At 30.4% G+C, this 19,756-nt stretch overlaps 1 long non-coding RNA gene across 1 annotated transcript; it reads right to left on the bottom strand.

The window, feature by feature from the left end:
• Positions 1-3,665: 3,665 nt before the first annotated feature.
• Positions 3,666-6,558, bottom strand: LOC112715140 (uncharacterized). Its single transcript, XR_003811972.2, has 4 exons — positions 6,252-6,558; positions 4,763-6,131; positions 4,305-4,378; positions 3,666-4,087 (listed from the first exon to the last, which is right to left on the bottom strand). It is a non-coding gene; the product is annotated as an uncharacterized lncRNA (long non-coding RNA).
• Between the last annotated feature and the right edge of the window lie 13,198 nt (positions 6,559-19,756).

The following is a 19,756-nucleotide window of genomic DNA, read 5'->3' as shown; positions in this document are numbered from 1 at the left end:
AAATTGTGCGAATGCATAAATCGCTACATCCTATAGCGGTTTATGAAAAAATTGGTGTGTGAAAAAATCACAGCACCATCTAGCGGTTTCTTAAAAAATGGAATGACTATAAAATCTGCTTGAGGTAGTAGCGAAGTATTCATTTGGAGATTTTCAAAGTTTGGTAAAGAGAGAAAGTAGTGAAAAGGTAGAGAGAAGAAGTTGGAGATAGTTTGAGTTTTTTGGAGCAATCTCTTCAAGTGGGACCATGGCGGATGAAGGGCACTTATATTGACTCAACGTCATTACTCACGTTGCCGGCATCATCAATGAAGAGGTAAGTTTGTTTTTTTTTGTTTGGATATTTACGTATATTTATGTAGTATTTAGGGTATATTAATTAAAAAATAGAACCTAAGATATGTAGTTTAGAGTTTGAAAATTAAAAGTTAAAATTTAAAAATAAATGTAGAAAATGTGAAGTTAGGTATTTAAAAATTAAGATCGAAATTTGAAATGTAGGATTTATGACTTGTTGTTAGTATTTGAAAATTAATATTTAAATTTTGAAATTTAAAATTTAAAATTTTGAAGGTCTAGGATTTACTATTTAAAATTTAAAATTTAAATTTTAAATAAATAATATAAAGTTTGTTGATTTGTAGTTGAAATTTAAGATGTAGATCTTAAACTTTAAATTTTAAAATCTAGAACTTATGGATGTAAAAGTTAGACATTCGTTAGTTGTTGTAATGTTCATAAATTTATTGTGTAGTTTCAATAAATAATGATACCTGTTTCTCTATTTTAATAAAATTTATATTAACAGTAAATATAAGAGAACTATATTTGACATTTTAGTTAACAGATTGGATAGATAAGACAACTGTAGTTTTTGTTTTGAATTATAAATTATGGTTTAGATCTGTGTTAGAAATTAATCAGGTTTTGGTTATTTTCCCACAACTACAACTAAGTTGGGGTGTTTATAGCGTTTGAAGGCAACAGAATATGTCGTTGCATGATAAGATCATACCTTATTTAGAAAGGGCTGGTTTGTACCACTTGACTAGGCTGAATACGCATTTGTTCTGGCTGGATGAGCCTTTTGGCCAGCGTATTTATTGAGAGGTGACGTCCTGAGACCCACACTTTTTATATGTCATTCGGAAAGTACACTATCACGTTCCAAGATGTATGTAGCATATTAGCTAGGGTCGTCCGTAGATGGGAAGGCTGTTTCTGGATGCCTGACAGACATTCATCTGCATATCGAGGGTGGCAAACCGATTTGGGAGTGGTTCCAAGAGTTATTTGGTGAGCTAGGCCTTCTATTTCGCCATCCAGGCTTTCCTGTAACTAGGCCTGAACCCGTACGTTGCTTCAGTAGCTTTCTACAACATTTTTATCAAAATCGCTGCATCGACTCTAACCAAAAGAAAGATCTTCGTACAAATGACATTATAATCAAGCTGTCGGTGATCGCTTGATATCGATGTAGCCAAGAAAGTGTGTGATCCGTTGTACCGTCTAAATTCCACCGATACTGAAACAAAACCTGCATATCTTTGTCGGACCCTATCACGAATGTTTCATACTTAACGCCAGATGACACAACCGAAATAGAAATCTTGTTGAACAACTTCATCACCCACTTTATCCCGTACACACCCAACTTTTGCAATATACTGGTTTTCAGATCTATCAGCGTATTCGACGACCGGATAAAAACACTCAGTGGTTCTCTATCGATAAACTTTATACCGTGCCTTTTATTTTTCTTTTAATTTTTCCAGAGTAATAGAACTAAAAAGCTCTCCTCACTTTCCATTCTACAAGTTTTGAATGAAAATGGTACTCTACATATTATTCTCTCTTGCTGGGTATATATAAGCATTTTTCAAGCAGCTACATTGTGAAGAAATCGCTACAGAATATCACGGTTTCTTCGTGCACATCACTTCTTCAGAAACCGCTACAGGGTGTAACGGATTCTGTGTTCACGCAAATCAACTTAAATCATTACATCCCGTAGTAATTTACGTGTAATACCCTAAACCATGGTATCCTATCGTGGTTTATATATAATTACAAAAGTTGCATTTACGTTTGCATATTTGAAAAGTTGAAATCCGAAAACGTTTTTTTTCAAATAATTTAAATGAGTAAATTGTCCTGAAACAAAATTTAACTCCTATTTACAACAAAATAACCCAAAATTCCATAAAATTCACATTATAAAACATAACATCAATTAGTTGCTATGACAATTGACAAATACTCTCAACATATTTTTGTGAAAAGCAAAAAATAAATAAATAAATACATATAATGAAAAATGAAAACTTGACATTATCTCAAGCACAAGTACATTAAGAGATTTAAAAATTATATTGGGTGTGTGTGGTTCAAAGATTAAATTTTATTCCCAAGAATATCATTTCTAGGAATATAATGCCTAGGAATGAAATTACTTGGAATATAAGATTTTTATGTTTGTTTATAAAACTTGATGCATTGGAATATTATGTAATAATCCTAAGAATGACTAAATTTTTGTTTGGTTGAGTTTAAATATCTTGGTCATATTATGTAATATGTCAAAATTACCCTTAATCATTTAAATTAAAATATTAATGACTAAAAATTAAATATAAACCTAATTAAATATTATATTTTTACATTGATCTTTTTAATTTACAAAATATTTCTAATAATAAATTTATTAAAATACCCCTAATAATAAATATTTAGTTAAAATTATTATTGACTCTAAATTTTTTTAAATTTATCAAAATACCCCTAATAACAAATATCTTTAGTTAAAATTATTATTGATTCTAAATGTTTTTGAATTTATTAAAATACCCTTAATAACAAATATCTTTAGTTAAAATTATTATTGATTCTAGTTTTTTTAATTTACTAAAATATCCCTAATATCAAATTATTTTAGTAAATTTAAAAAAATTAGAGTCAATAATAATTTTAACTAAATATTTATTATTATTAACTCTAATTTTTTTAAAATTTACTAAAATATCTCTAATATTAAATATGTTTAATATGTCAAAATTATCCTTATTCAAAAGGTTCATGACTAAACTTAATAAATACATAAAAAAATTTACACATAAATATATTTCAAGATAAATTCAATATAATCATTTTTAGATAAAAATATTTATTTTTATTTTCAAAAATACCCTTAATATTGAATTTTTTTGATTTTTTTAAAAAGTTAAATATAAAACTAATCGAATATTATTATTTTTCTTTTAAATTTACAAAATATACCTCTAATAATAAATTTACTAAAATATTATCATAATTAAAATATTCCTAATAACAAATATCTTTAATTAAAATTAACATTATCACAATTAAATTTACTAAAATATCCCTATTAACAAATATGTTTAATTAAAATTATTATTAATTCTAATTTTTTATTTACTGAAATATCCCTAATAACAAATATCTTTAATTAAAATTAACATTATCACAATTAAATTTACTAAAATATCCCTAATAACAAATATTACAACTAAAATTAGCACAAATACTTATCTAAATTTAAAAAAATTACGTAATCCATAATTTGTCTCAAAATTTATAATTAAACTTATACAAAACAATCTCTACCTTTCTAAACACATGTATTAAAAACAATATCAAATCAAATATACATAACAAAAATCAAGCTTTTCTTCCTTTCATTCCTTTCAAAATTTATTCTGTACAGCAATATCACATTTCACTGTGGTATTCCTTCTTCTTGAAAAGAAGCCATAGAAGAATAAAAAATAGGGAACTTCCAGAAAACAAATGAAAAGAAATAGATACAAAAAAAATAATTACAATCCCTCACCTCTTCACTTAATTTACACTCCTCATACCAAACTCAAATCAAATCAATAGAAATAAAAAAGTATAACTGTGTATGAACACTAAAGTTTTGCTAGGTTACTGAGAATTGCTTTCAATGTGTTGTAGCAAGAATTGGAAATCAGACCTTTGACTGAAGATTGGTGGTGGATCCACTTTCATATCTGGTAGTCTGATGTCACTCATAGACCGGAACATCTCCTTCATCATGAATGGTATGCTAAAAAATAATTAATCGAACAATCATATATATGGAGAAAAACACCCACCAAGTTGAAGCAACAATTTATTTGAGAAATCAAATTAAAAAATTCAAATCACAGAGTTTAGCAAAAAAAATAAACAAAATTTAAACCGCAGAATTCAAACCAATCAAATGGTTGATTATATAATTTACTATGATGGAAATAATAATTTTTAAAGCATATATATCTTACTTTGAGGTTTGGAGTTAATATAGGAAAACTAACACCTTTTATATCTTGAATGCCTTCCAATACATCCTTTGCATCTGCCAATTGAATTTGGTTTCAAAGATGTAAAATCAATTTGTCAGATAACGTGTGTTGAAGAAACATGCAGCCTGAATAAATTTAAACAATTAACCATATTAATAACATAAAAATAAATTAAATCGTAGTCATAAAATTTATTTTCAATTCACACGCCCTTCTCTTTCAACTCTCTTCTCAATGATTTAATTATTTCTTAAGTCCCTCTCTTTTTGTCACATGTAATTTTTCTTCCCTGCCCCTATTTTCTTTTTCTTTTTTATCAGTTATGTACATGTGAATCTCGAATCTACCCTCTACTTTGTTTAACATAAATACCAAATAGTCAACAATCAAAGTTTTAGTGGTAAATGAAAAGCAAATAACAAAGAGCTGACACGAACCTGAAGACGAGCTATTGTTTTGTGATCAGGAACTTTCTCAGAAATGGCTGCCGCTTCTTCTTCAGCACCGAAGTTGAAGCGCATGAATTTCATAACGAAAAACATGCTGGATGCATTGAGGCAAAGTAGGTACCATATGAAGAGGTGCTTTGAAAATTACTTAGAGAAGAAAAGAAGGATAATGAAACTCCATCACGAGATGGAGGAAATGGAGCAAGTCATAGATGACAAGACTGAAAGGGACCATGTCTTGGAGGGTAATATTGGCTTTATATTGAGCCATACACATGTTATATACAACTGATAGAGTCAAACGCAAGTGATAGATCAGTGACACATCATATTAAAACTAACAACAACAATGGCTCCCCCTTCAATTTTGGAGAACAGCTTAGAGAATTCTAACAGGTACACTATATACTTTTAATACTTTTATTCTTATAACAAGTACAAAAATAGGGCTAAACCAATGTATGTCAGAAAAACTAGTTGGAACTTGTCATAATCAAGAAAGTATGAATCAATAATAATTCCATAATCTAATTGAACCGTAATCCATATATCAATTTGAAAAGGAATAATCCCAACAAAAAAAATGCAAGATTAAACATCTTAATACGAACAAAATCAAGCCAAAGGAGTATGCAATGTAGGAATTATTTTAGTTTTTTAACAATCAAATTAATAAATAAGAATAATTTCTACTCTTTGAATAATAATTGTACTCTAATATGCCAGGTTTAAATTTAGACTTGGAATGAAAAACTGAGGACCATAAAAAACTCTTTCAATGTTCTTGAAATCTAAATTTGTTGTTGTATTGCATTTCAACAACAGATTGGCAGAGAATTAAAGATAATAATAAAAGAAGGCAGAGAAACGTAACAAAAATTAGCATGTTTTTAAAGAGATTGATTTCAGGCATAAATGAAAATGAAGTAGCAATTAGAAACTTTATTACTACTACTATTATGCTAATATCAAAAGTTCCTAAACTACAATTACTTCATTTCAACCAACATAAAACCGAACAAGATCCTTAATATGCAACAAGATAAGAAATGAAATTAAATGCTTTGCAAGTTATATAAGAAGATTCTAAATGAGAAAAGAAGTGAAGTCTTAAACAGAGGAGGCAGCAGAACAGCAAACAAAGGGGAGATGAGGAAGATTGAGCAGTCATTCAAGCCAAATTAAGCATATAAAAATATGTTTTTGTCAGATTCAAAAAAAGAAACCATAAGCTTAAACTCTTTATTGAGGCAAATTAAGAATATGTTTTTGTCAGAATCAAGCCAAATTAAGCATGTAAAAATATGTCACAAGCTTAAACTCTTTATTGAGGCAAATCATCAAACATGTTATTTGCCTGCAACATAATCAAAGAGCAAATAAAAAATCAAGCAAAATAAAAAATTAACTAATCAAATTAGCAATCTATTGTAGAAAATTAGTGTAATGTGATGTAGAAAGCACAAAAAACCCAAACCTTAATGAGAGATTCGAAAGGAATTCGCAGAGAGAAGCAATGCAAACATGAACTCGAAGAAGAGAAGGAGACCAGTCTTCTGTTTAGGGTAACGTTGGCGCCGGCGCAGCTCCAACGGCGGTGGCGTTGGTGAAGCCTTCACTGATTTGGGAAAAAGCTCAAACCTTAATGTGAGATTGGAAGAAAATTCACAAGGAGAAACAGTGCAAACATGAATCGGAGAAGAGGAGATAAATCTTCTGTTTAGAGTAACGGCAGCGCCGGTGCCGGCTCTGGTAGCAGTGGTGTTGGTGAAGCTCACTGATTTGGGAGAAAAAAAAATGCTCTGCTAGGATTTTTGTTCTTCAGAAAAAAATGAAAAAAAAGGTAAAAACTAATATTAAATAATAGGGGTAATTTAGACTTTTTGTTTCATTATTTACATTCCATTCCCACTGGAATTAAAGATAATCAGGAGAGAGATGGGAATTAAATTGGTGGTAATTCAATTCCTTAGAATAAAACATATCAGGAACAATTTTTTAAATCTTGAACCAAACATGGGAATAAGACATTCCCATCTCAAAATTCTTGGGAATATATTTGTATTTCCTCCAACCACACACCCCATTGTGACTTACCTAGTTTTAGGATACCTAAGCTTGCTTCTTTGACACCTACAAATTTTGTCCCCTTATTTACCTAAAGCTTTGACATTTTCCCTTACTACGCAAAGGAGGAGAAAAAGCACAGAGAAGAAGAGAGGTAGGAGGAGGAAGGGGAGAGGAGCATAAAGACGCAGGAAAATGAAAATTGTTTACAGAGGGAAAGAGACAAAGAAGAGAAAAGGCATCAATTTTTTATATAATTTTTAAGATAATTTATATCAATAAATTGAATGAGGATTAAAATTATACAGATGTTCTAAATTAAATTTGGTTACATATATATTTTAAATATTTTTATGTAAATTGAATAAGAAATTTGATTTATTATTATACAATACATACATAATAAATCGAATCAGCTTGATTCGATTTTATTCATTAACTTTAAAACATAAATGTCAATAAAAAATATCTCCATTTGGATTCAAATAAAATATAAAAGCATAAAAATGAATAAGAATAAAAATCTAAATTTTGAGTTTTAGTTCGAAATTCAGAAAATCTACATTTTTACAAACTTATGAATTAAAAATGAAACAATAAACAATTTCTAAAAATTCATTAAAAATTATCCTTTAACCCTTTAATTCTTTAACATAAAAAGAATCATTACTGGAACTTTTGATGTTGAAAAAGTTATTATAAAGTATAGTCCTCTAAAGTGGTATAGGAGTTAAAACTTGAATTTTTTTCAAAATCAGAAGTAACAGATAGTTATATAATATAAAAGGCCAACTATATTTATATAATATGTAATTTGAATCATAATTAAAATATTTTTATTATAATATTTTTATACTTTATACATATTGTACAAATAGTTATGCGTTACTTATGACTCTGGACTTCTATTCTACACTTGGAATTTTCCAGAGTCAGAAGTGACACATGATATAATCAAAATGTTTGTTCTATACTTAATTTCACAAATTAAATGATAATTTAATTGATATAATATTTTAATTATTTCTCAAATTATATATTGTATAAATATAATTGGTCTTTTTATATTGCTACTCAGGCTAATTCTATCCTAGCAAGAACACTGAAAGGTAAATACTTTAAGTACAGCAATGCGATGAGTGCTGAGTTAAGAGGCTCACCTTCTTGGGGTTGGCGCAGCATCTTAGAGGGCCGAATGGTTGTTGAAAAAGGCTTGAACTGGAGGGTTGGCTCTGGTAGTTCTATCCAAGTATTTAGCAACCCTTGGTTACCTCCGCCGTATTCGTTCCGTATCCTTCTGTCACAACCTATTGTCCCGCAAAATCCGATCTTCTGGGTAAAAGATCTTATGTTGCCTGATAGAAATTGGAACCGCAACCTAATTGCCAACAGTTTTTCCCCTGAAATTTAAAGCAGAATCTACTCAATTCAACCTGCAGATGGAGAAGATGTGCTTTAATGGAGTCTCAACAAATCTAAAATGTATGACACGACCTCAGGTTATAACATTGCTTACCTATTTTTTCACCCTCCATTAGAGCACTGCCCTGACCACATGAAGCAAAAGCATATTAGGCAGCACTTGGGGAAGCTGAAAATCCCTCCCAGCATGAAGATGTTCCTCTGGAAATGCCTCCATGGTCGAATTTCAGTGCTAGAGCTCATCCATCGCAGATTTTCAAGTACAAGTTCACTTTGCCCTTATTGTGACACGCAACCAGAGTTAATCACCCACTGCCTAATTACATGCAACAAAGCCCAAAAAATTTGGAGTAGAAGTCAAATTTACCTGCACCTTCCACATCCTACCAGTGACAAATTCTTTGAATGGTGGCAGGAATTGAAGACAAAGCTTGAGCGGCAGCATGATGGAAAGAGGTTGATGGATCTTGTGGCAAGTATCTGTTGGAACATATGGAAGACAAGAAACCTTTGGGTCTTTGAGCACACAACCCAATCTCCGGAAGAGACGTTTCAAATGTCGGTAAACCTAGCGCAACAATTCATCTCTCTAGCCTAAACTCACTGTCTTAGGTCTTCGTTTTTTCCCCAATTCTCTCTTCTAAGTTTGGTTCAGTTTTATTCACTTTGCCTTTAGTGAGTTTTTTATTTGGGAAACCCCCACTTTCTCTATCTCATGTCCTGCATTTGGACACTTGTACCACTTTTATGATGCAATAAAAGTCTTTTTTAACTTTGAAAAAAAAATTATCTGTTACTTTTGACTCTGAAAAATGTCAAGTTTCAACTCCTATACCATCTTAGAGAGCTATATTTTATAATAATTTTTTTCAATATCAAAAGTTTCGATAATAATTTTTTATATGCTAAAGAGTCAAAGGATGATTTTTCATTAATTTTTAGGAATCATTTATTATTCCATTTTAAATTCATAAGTTTATAAAAATATAGATTTTCTAAAATTTGAACTAAAACACAAAATTTGAATTTTTATTCTTATTCATTTAATTTTTTTATAGTTTATTGGAATCCAAATATGAGTATTTTCTATTGATATTTAGTTTTAAAATTAATGACGATTAACTTAAAAATAAGGAATCTCAATAATCTGTACAGGTTGTAATCAAGTTGATTTAATTTACTTCTCAACATGTTAAATTGAATTCATTTGATTTAATTTATATTTAAATAGCATAAATCGAATAAAATCGATTTACATAAAGATATTCAACACAGGCGTGTAACAAAAATTGATTTATGATATCTTAATTCCCAAAATGGTTCTTGCGATTGACGTCGTGCGCTAAAATCGTCTCTGAGATTCCAATTGCACCAATTACGTCCCTGATATTAGAAAAATTATCTCATATTAGTCCCTGACCCGTTTTCCGTTAACGACGCGCTGACGTGACTTGATAATGTGGACCTTTGGTGACACGTGTCACCTCATGGTTTGGCCACATATAACGATATGATGACGTGTCAATCAACAACACATGACATGCTAATGTGGATGGTTATGCCACGTGTCATAATGTTATTTGTCCACGTGTCATCCACTATGTCATCATTACATATGCACCAAATTGGTCCCTTACTTTATATCAAATGACTCATTCTAGTCCCTGAAATTGAATATCTTGTACCAAATTAGTCCCTTAATCAATTTGTTCTCATTTTTTTTCTAAATTTAAAACTCTCAATATTTTTTGATGCACTAATTTTAATTTTATTTTTTATTATATAATTTTTTATAATGAATTGTTTAATTAATAATTTTAACTTGTATCATTAGAGCATATGTTAGCTAAATCCAAAATTTATTATTGTCTCTTGTATTTATTTGTATTTGTTTTAATACTGTTCAAGCCATAGTTATAATAAGTGTTTATATTAATTAATAGTGTAATATATGAAAAGGCCGCCTAACTAAGTTATAGATAAAATAAATTATTATAATCGACGGTATAAATCTATCTTATTAATTTAGTGAGAAGTCAATTATATGGTCAATCGAACATTCTTAAAATGGATGGGAATAATGAATTTATATTAGTTAACAAGTGCCTTATCAAGTATTCTTAAAATATTTATTAAGGTGTTAAATATTAAAAAGTTTGTATTAAGAAATATTATTATACTCTTAACTTACACTCTTTACTAAATTAATATCAATATCTCATATAATTTTTTTAATAAAATATTGTAAAAAAATTGTATAATTAAAACTAAAATTTTTAAAATATTTTATAAAAGTACTTGTATTTAAATAACTTGTGAAAACAACAACAACAACAATAACAACAAAGCCTTGTCCCACTAGGTGGGGTCGGCTACATGAATCAAATGACGCTATTGTGCTCTGTCATGTATCATGTCTACAGAGAGACTGTTTACATGTTACACTTACGGTACATAGCTAGTTCCAAACCCGGATAAAGGAGGAGGGTTGTGTTAGATCTTCGACAACCAACATAAAAATATAGTTGAATCCCATGACATGAAACTTGTGAAAAGGTAAAATTAAAATTAATGTATTCAAAGACATTAAAAATTTTGAATTTATAAAAAAAAAGAACAAGCTGATGAAGGGACTAATTTGGTGCATGATATTCAATTTCATGGACTAAAATGAGTTATTTGATGCAAAATAAGGGACCAATTTAGTGCATATGTAATGATGACATAGTAGATGACACGTGGCTTAACCATCCACGTCAGTATGTCACGGGTCGTTGACCGACACGTCATCATACCGTTACACATGACCAAACCATGAGGTGACACGTGTCACCAAAAGTCCACGTCATTAAGTCACGTCAGCACGTCGTTAACGAAAAACGAATAAGGAACTAATATGGTGCAATTTTTTCAATCTCAAGAATGTAATTGGTACAATTGAAATCTTATGGACGATTTTAATGCACAACGTCAATTTCAAGAACTATTTTAGAAATTTACTCTATAAATTACCCTATTTTTAGGAAGGATAAAATAGAACTTTTATCAAAAGTTCAAAACTTATTTCATTATCTAATATATGTTGTAATAAATTAATTTTAATATCCCAGATCATCCATATTGAATCACCAAAAATAACATAATGCGGAAGCGTACCTGAATTCATAAACATAAATTACGATTGGAAGAGTTTGGATCTTGTGGTTCTTTCGATCTTCCTCAACCAAAGCCTTCTGTATTCCTAGGCGGCTGAACTGTAACTCTTTTGATGGGAAAGAGCAACAAAGGCGGCTTTGGTATATTGGGGACCGAAACCCTGAAGGTCTATTTATATTTGAGCATGGCACCCATTAAACCCTTAAGCCCAAATAAAATAGTATATAAAGCCCAAAAGATAATATATCTAAAATCCAAAAAGATAATTATCTAAGGAACAAAAGATAATATCCGGTTTTATTCTCATTTAATTCCAAATCAAAAGTAATAATGACTTATTCAATTAGCATTTATAACAATAAATGAGATCATCATTATATAAGTCATTTAATTTGAAATAGCATCATTTGTGATTATAATTGATATATGTATTGCCCACAAATAAGTTAGGAAATTAAATAATTTCCTAACAATCTCCCACTTGGGCTATACATATATTCTTTCTTGACATAATCACATTTTATAAACTTTATGCGCGCATCTGAATGCTATTTCTTTCATTACTTTAACAATCTGGTCCGTCTCATACATTAGATATGGAACTACCGCAGCTTTTATCACATTAAATGCCGTGACTAAACCACGCCAATCACCATCCTAATATACTTAACGACATAGATCAAATTTGGATGAGTAATATGGAAATTACATGCCAAGTGATCTCATGCATGTCTATTTCCAGCTGGTCCAACTTTATTGAGATCAAACACAATACAAATATTGCAAAATGAACATTTCATATAACATGAAATAAACCATCAACTTAATTCTGCAGAAAAATAACTCAATATCTGTCATAGGACATATAGCATGAAATGAACTCCCACTAAACCAAGGCATCATAAATATTGACACCCATCCGAGCAGTGTGCTCATGAAAAACTTTAGGGTTCAATCCCTTGGTAATGGGTCTGCTAGCATATACTCTGTTTCCATATGTCCTATGGAAATATGTTTTTCTTAAACTTTCTCCTTGACAACTAAGAAACTTGATGTCTATATGCTTCGATTTTGTCAAGCTCTTATTGTTATTGGAGTATAGTACTTACTGACTTATTGTCACAAAATATCTTTAATGACCCTTTCAATGTCATCTACTATATGAAGCTTAGTGACAAAGTTTCGCAACCATATGCCATGAAATCGGAATCAGAGTACCTAATGATCTCCAAATTTTCTGATCTCCGATAAATAAGCATGTAATCCTTTGTTCTCTTTAGACAACGCATTATGCGTTTAACAGCTATCCAATGATCCATATCCGGATTGCTCAAGTATCTACCTAACACTCCCACTATAAATGATATATCAGGATGTATGTAGACTTGAGCATACATTAAATTCCCTAGTGCTAATGCATAAGGCTTATCATGCATTGCTGTCCTCTCAAGATCATTTTTAGGGCATTGTTTGAGACTGAACTTGTCTCCTTTAGCTACGGGTATGTCCATTGGTCTACAATTTTCCATGCCATATCTACTTAAAATCTTTTTGATATAGTTCTTTTGTGAGAATCCAAGAATACCTTGAGAGCAATCTCTTAGTATCTCGATTCTTAATACAAAAGAGGCATCACCAAAATCTTTCATTTCGAATTTGTCCGATAGAAATTTCTTAGTTTCATGCAACAAGCCTATATCGTTACTAGTAAGTAGAATGTCATCAACATCTAAGACCAAAAGGATATATTTACTCCCACTGAACTTGCGGTATACACATTCATCTAAAATATTTACCTCAAAATCATATGAGGTAATGACTTGATTAAACTTGTGATACCATTTAACAGGAAGCTTGTTTGAGATCATAGATGGATTTTCTCTTTTCTCTGTTGGATCTCCTTAATGACACTTCTTGAGGTTGTTGAGCTTGCTGTATGGATTGGGATTGAGGAGGATTCTCATTATTTTTTTGTGCTGTAGAGTATCTTGAGCAACAACGATATTCTCATTGTTCTCTTGTACTGTAACTAGATCTACAGTAGGATTCTCATTGTGCTTTTGTACTATAACTGTGTCTTGAACAATAATAGGTACAAAGACCTGATCATTGTCAGTTACAGAATCCTCATCAAAAGCAACATTTCTAATATCTCCTTCCCCCCAAACTCAACATCCTCAAGAAATCTCATATTTCCTGTTTCAAAATAGACCTTGATGCAGGATTGTAAAACTTGTACCCCCGTGAGCGCTCAGCGTAACCAACAAAGTAGCAACTAATTGTCCTGCAGTCCAATATTCTTTCATGCGGCCTATAAGGTCGCGCCTCAGCTGGACATCCCCAAATATGCAAATGCTTTATACTGGGCCTTTTCCCAGTCCAAATTTCATATGGGGTTTTATTAACTGCTTTGCTTGGCACCCTATTAAGGATGTACACTGCGGTCTTTAAGGTTTCTCCCCAGAGTGATTCAGGCAAGGAAGAATGACTAATCATACTTCTCACCATGTCTTTAAGAGTTCGGTTCCTTCGCTCTGCAACACCATTCATGCTAGGTTTGCCTGGCATGGTGTATTGCGGAACAATACCACACTCCTCTAGGAAAAGAGCAAAAGGTCCGGGACGTTGCTCACCTGAACCATCATATCTTCCGTAGTATTCACCACCACGATCAGATTTGACAGCTTTGATTTTCTTTCCAAGTTGAAGTTCAACTTCAGCTTTGAAAGACTTGAAAACATCCAAGGCTTGGGACTTTTCATGAATTAAATATAGATACCCATAACGAGAGTAATCATCTATGAACGTAATAAAGTACCGTTGTCCATTCCAAGATACAGTAGGGAATGGGCCACATATATCGGTATGTATCAGTTCTAATACATCTTTAGCTCTCTCGGCACTTAATTTTCTTTCATTTGTCCTTTTCCCCTTTATGCACTCAATGCAAACTTCAAAGTCCGCCAAATTTAGGGGTCCGAGAATTCCATCCGACACAAGCCTCTGAATTCTCTGTTTAGAGATGTGGCCTAAGCGTTTGTGCCATAATGATGCCGAATTCTCATTAAGTCTTTGTTTTGTACCCGTTTGCAGTATTTCATTATTATAGGAATTTAAGCTAAGCCTATATAGATTATCCACCAAATGACCAGAGCAAATATTATTCGAATTATAAAAGAGACTGACTTTGTTGTCTCCGAATGAACAAAAATAACCTGATTTGTCCAAACGAGAAACAGAAACCAAATTTCGTCTAAATGACGGTACATAAAATGTCTCTAATAAATCCAAATAAAATCCACTCGTGGAACATAATCTAAAGGTTCCTATAGCTTCGACTGCAACTATATTGCCGTCTGCCACGTAGATGTATCTTTCAGCATCACTTGGCGGTCGGCTCCACAGGCAACCCTGCATGGTGACACTTACATGAGTAGTACCAGCAGAATCTACCCACCAAGTATCAACAGGTGCATAACTTAAACTAGCCTCGGAACAAACGAAAGTGAGAATTATACCCTTCTTCACACGCCAGGTGGCATATTTGGTACAATCCTTCTTCACGTGTCCCACCTTCTTACAGAAGAAACAGGTTGAAACCTGATCCTGTTTTTTAGCCTTTTTCTGCTGAGAAGGCACATCCGCAGTAGTATCACACTTTCTTTTATACTGAGAGGATGAAGCCATGTGAGCACTTTCAGTCTTATCTTGCTGTAGCCTCTCTTCTTCTTGCACACAGTGAGATATAAGCTCATTTAAGGACCAAGTGTCCTTCAAAGTGTTATAACTCACTTTGAATTGCCCAAAGTGTGCAGGAAGGGAAATCAAAATGAAATGCACGAGTAAATCTTCAGACAACTCTAACTTTAGTGCTTTCAATTTTGAAGCAAGATGAGACATTTCCATAATGTACTCCCTTATATTCCTTGTACCTTTATACCTCATGGAGACAAGTTTGCTCAAAAGACTACTTGCCTCCGCCTTTTCATTCTTAGTAAAGAATTTTTTCTACATCCTTTAGGAACTGTTTGGCATCTTTATCCTCAGTAATTGAGCCCCGAAACGCCTCAGGAATTTGAGCGTTTCATGATCATAATGCTCATTCGATTGGATCTCTCCCACTTCTCTATTTTAACCTCATTGAGGTTTTCCGGAGTGGAAGTGAGTTTCTCCTCTCGAAGAGCTATATCTAGGTTCATACAACCGAGGACAATCTCCACGGTATCCTTCCAAACTTTAAAGTTTGAACCATTCAGCATAGGAATACTGCTAATTTGCGCAGAAACATTGGTAGCTAAAGCCATAGTTTCTGGATTAGAACAAAAAGAACATGCAGTAAATATTAGATATTAATGGGTAAAAATCCATATTGAGATATCTAGCACAACATTAATTTTCAATCTTTGGATAGAAAAATTAACTGTAAGTGATACTCTCATTGCAGTAATCAAATATTGTCAAAATTCCTGTCACACATTAAGCCTTTCTTTGGACCGACTTAATGCGCACATGAAAACTTAAACTTCGCAACCTATTTATTACCGCATATATTTTCTATTAATTGGCCAAACAATAACCTTCCTTTGGGCCGATTATTGACCGCATAATTAATAGAAAATAAACAGAAGTATGCAATGCTTATTATTTGGCCAAACAATAAACTTCCTTTGGGCCGATTATTGTTCGCATAAATAATAAGTATTACTTTATTCTTAGTTACCCAAATATTTATTTACCATTAATATGTGCATGTAATTCGGCCAAATATAGGCCTTCCTTTGGGCCGACCAATATTCGCATGAATTACATATCACCATATTCCTAATGTTTTAAATAAATCAATTTTCACAAAAGAGGCTACTTTAGCAGCATAATGTTCAATCAATTTATTTCAAAACCAAATCTTTATGATAGATGGGTATAATAATCCAAATTGTTACTAGTTTTCTCATGTAACAATTAAATAAATTTAAGAACGCCGAGTAGCTTCGTATATATTATCGGCAACTTATTATCACTATTTTCTCCCAAAAAAAAAACCGAATCCATGAAACAGATAGCTCAGAGGTGCATGATTATTATCTACACACATATGTTGCTTTACTCATATATCAAAGGCGCAGTACATTCACATGTACAAAATTCATTAACAAATAAATCAATACATATAAAGAAGGCACTGCAATTCATAAGGTCAATGTATACATATTAAAAAAAAAACAAAAAAACAAATAACGAATTCACCGGATTCACAAAATTGAATTCGATCCAAACAATGCAAACATGTTTTGATCCGGTGAAATAAAAAATTTAATATTTTTAATGGCTCAATTATGGATGGTTCTGATACCACTTGTTGGAATAATTAATTTTCAATAACCCAGATCATCCATATTGAATCACCAAAAATAACATAATGCGGAAGCGTACCTGAATTCATAAACATAAATTACGATTGGAAGAGTTTGGATCTTGTGGTTCTTTCGATCTTCCTCAACCAAAGTCTTCTGTATTCTTAGGCGGCTGAACTGTAACTCTTTTAATGGGAAAGAGCAACAAAGGCGGCTTTGGTATATTAGGGACCGAAACCCTGAAGGTCTATTTATATTTGAGCATGGCACCCATTAAACCCTTAAGCCCAAATAAAATAGTATCTAAAGCCCAAAAGATAATATATCTAAAATCCAAAAAGATAATTATCTAAGGAACAAAAGATAATATCCGGTTTTATTCTCATTTAATTCCAAATCAAAAGTAATAATGACTTATTCAATTAGCATTTATAACAATAAATGAGATCATTATTATATAAGTCATTTAATTTGAAATAGCATCATTTGTGATTATAATTGATATATGTATTGCCCACAAATAAATTAGGAAATTAAATAATTTCCTAACAATATATTCTTTCTCTACATATTTTATCACAGGGTAATGCTACGGTGATGAAAGCAAATTTTTTCAGCATGTGAGAAACTAATGTGTTGTAATTGAATGACTGATGCGTATGAGTATTGTGGTTATACACACAGACAATTTCTGTCATATAGTCAGAAAAATGTACGAAAGTGATTAGGTAAAATAGATTAATGTTGCCATAATGCTTGTGATTATATTTATTAGACTTTTTGATGGGCTAGCCAAATTATTTTTATGTGTGGACTAAGTTTTCAATGTTAATTTATAGAAAAAAAATTATTCAATTTATATTTTTATGATAATATAAATACTAATTGCTTAAAAGATAATTGTATTTGCAACATATGAATAATGTGTAATGATATAAGAAGTTTTTATATTATAAATAAAGAAAGATACAATTAATTTATTGTTGAATAATTCATTATTTATAAAGCAACGATATTTTTTTTCCAAAAAAATCATGATAAGAAATTTAAATAGGTATTTAAAAATAATTTTTTAAATGTATTTTATTTTAGTCAGAATTTTAAATTTAAATTTAGCCTAAATATTTTATTGGTCTATGAAATAATTAAAAGTAGGTTTGATCCAATAATAATAATAATAATAATAATAATAATAATAATAATAATAATAATAATAATAATAATAATAATAATAATATAGATAAAATCAAAAATTTACTGTGTCCACCCACTTTAATATTTTAGAAAGTTTTGATAAAATTAAAAAATAGTATTAACCTCCCAATTATTTTAATAATTGTCCAACTTTTTCTCTTTTTCAAATTTTTGTCTAATTTAAATTTAAATCTCACTTTTTTTCATATATTTTTTTTATGTTTTAATTTTCAAATTTTAGATAAATTTACGTGCAAATATATTGGATCTTTGGAGATACATTGACAATGTAAAATATTTTACACTATCATGCAATAATATTTATTTTTTTATGACTATTCATATAATCAATACAAAATATAGTTATTTTTACTATATGATCTTACGTAATTAAATGTACGTATAAAATTATTTTACATTGACAGTGTATCAAATTAAATTATAAAAAGATTCGTAAAAAACTTTTGATTAATTAAATATCATATTTTAAAACTTATTTCTCCATAATTGATGAATTAAACATTGTAAAAATTCCTTTACCTAGTCACTAAAATTAATTTTAAATACCTGTTTAAATTTCTTATAATAAAGACTTACTTTAAAAATATATTTTTTGGTGTCGTAAATAATAAATAATAAAATAATAAAATAAAATAAAATACATTTAAAAACTTATTTTAAATACCTATTTAAATTCCTTATCATAACTTTCTTTGAATATATATATATATATATATATATATATATATATATATATATATATATATATATATATATCACTGCTTTATAAATAATAAATTATTCGACAACAAATTAATCTCACGTTTTATTGTTTATAATATAAAAACTTATGAATTTTTTATTTTTAATATTGGAGTGGTAGTTGTGTTTTCCTTAAATGTGGATTGTTGGGGTGTTATACTTAAATGTGAGATCGTTTAACTAGAGAAGCAGAAATCGAACCGTCCGATTTGTTAGAGGTACACAAATCAAACTGTCTGATTTCTAGAGGTACAAAAATCAGACTGTCTGATTTCTGAGAGATACACAAATCGAACCCAGGAATTTCTGAGAGGTACACAAATCGGTCCCAGGAATTTGTGTTAAAAAAAATTAAAAAATTTTAAGTACAAAAATCGAACCCAGGGATTTGTGTACTTCCACAGTTCTTAAAAACACAAAAAATTATAATATTAAAGTATATTACCACTTTTATTTCCATAACAAAAAAAATTAACTCTAAACCCTAAACGCTAAACCCAAAATTTATATCATTGTACATTATTTATATGTTATAAATACAAGGTTATTTTTCAAGGAATCAATTTTGTATTGTCATAAAAATATCAATCGAATAAATTTTTTTTACATAAACTCATATTGAAAACTTAGCCCACACTTAAAAAAATAATTTGGCTAGCCCATCAAAAAACCCAATAAACATAATCACAAGCATTAAGACAACATTAATATATTCTATCTAATTACTCTCCTATATCCTTCTGACTCTCAGTTCCTCACATGCTGAAAAACTTTACTTTCAGCACGGTAGCATCACCCTTCATTATAAAATATCGAAGTTGTTAGTTGTTAACTACATTTGCGTTGTTAAAATAGGTTTTTTGAGTAATTAATCTTTTCGAGAAGGGAAGTTTTGTAAGTGAATAAACTTTTAAACTTTGAAAACCCTTTTTATATTTGCATAAAAGTTCAAACTCCAAAGTAGATGTTTAAAGAACCTAACTATATAAGAATTACAGAAATGATCGATGAACAACTATTTCTACAGCTA

The sequence above is a fragment of the Arachis hypogaea genome, chromosome 10 (assembly GCF_003086295.3).
Source record: "Arachis hypogaea cultivar Tifrunner chromosome 10, arahy.Tifrunner.gnm2.J5K5, whole genome shotgun sequence".
NCBI lineage: Eukaryota > Viridiplantae > Streptophyta > Magnoliopsida > Fabales > Fabaceae > Arachis > Arachis hypogaea.
This window is presented reverse-complemented; position numbering and strand designations above follow the sequence as displayed.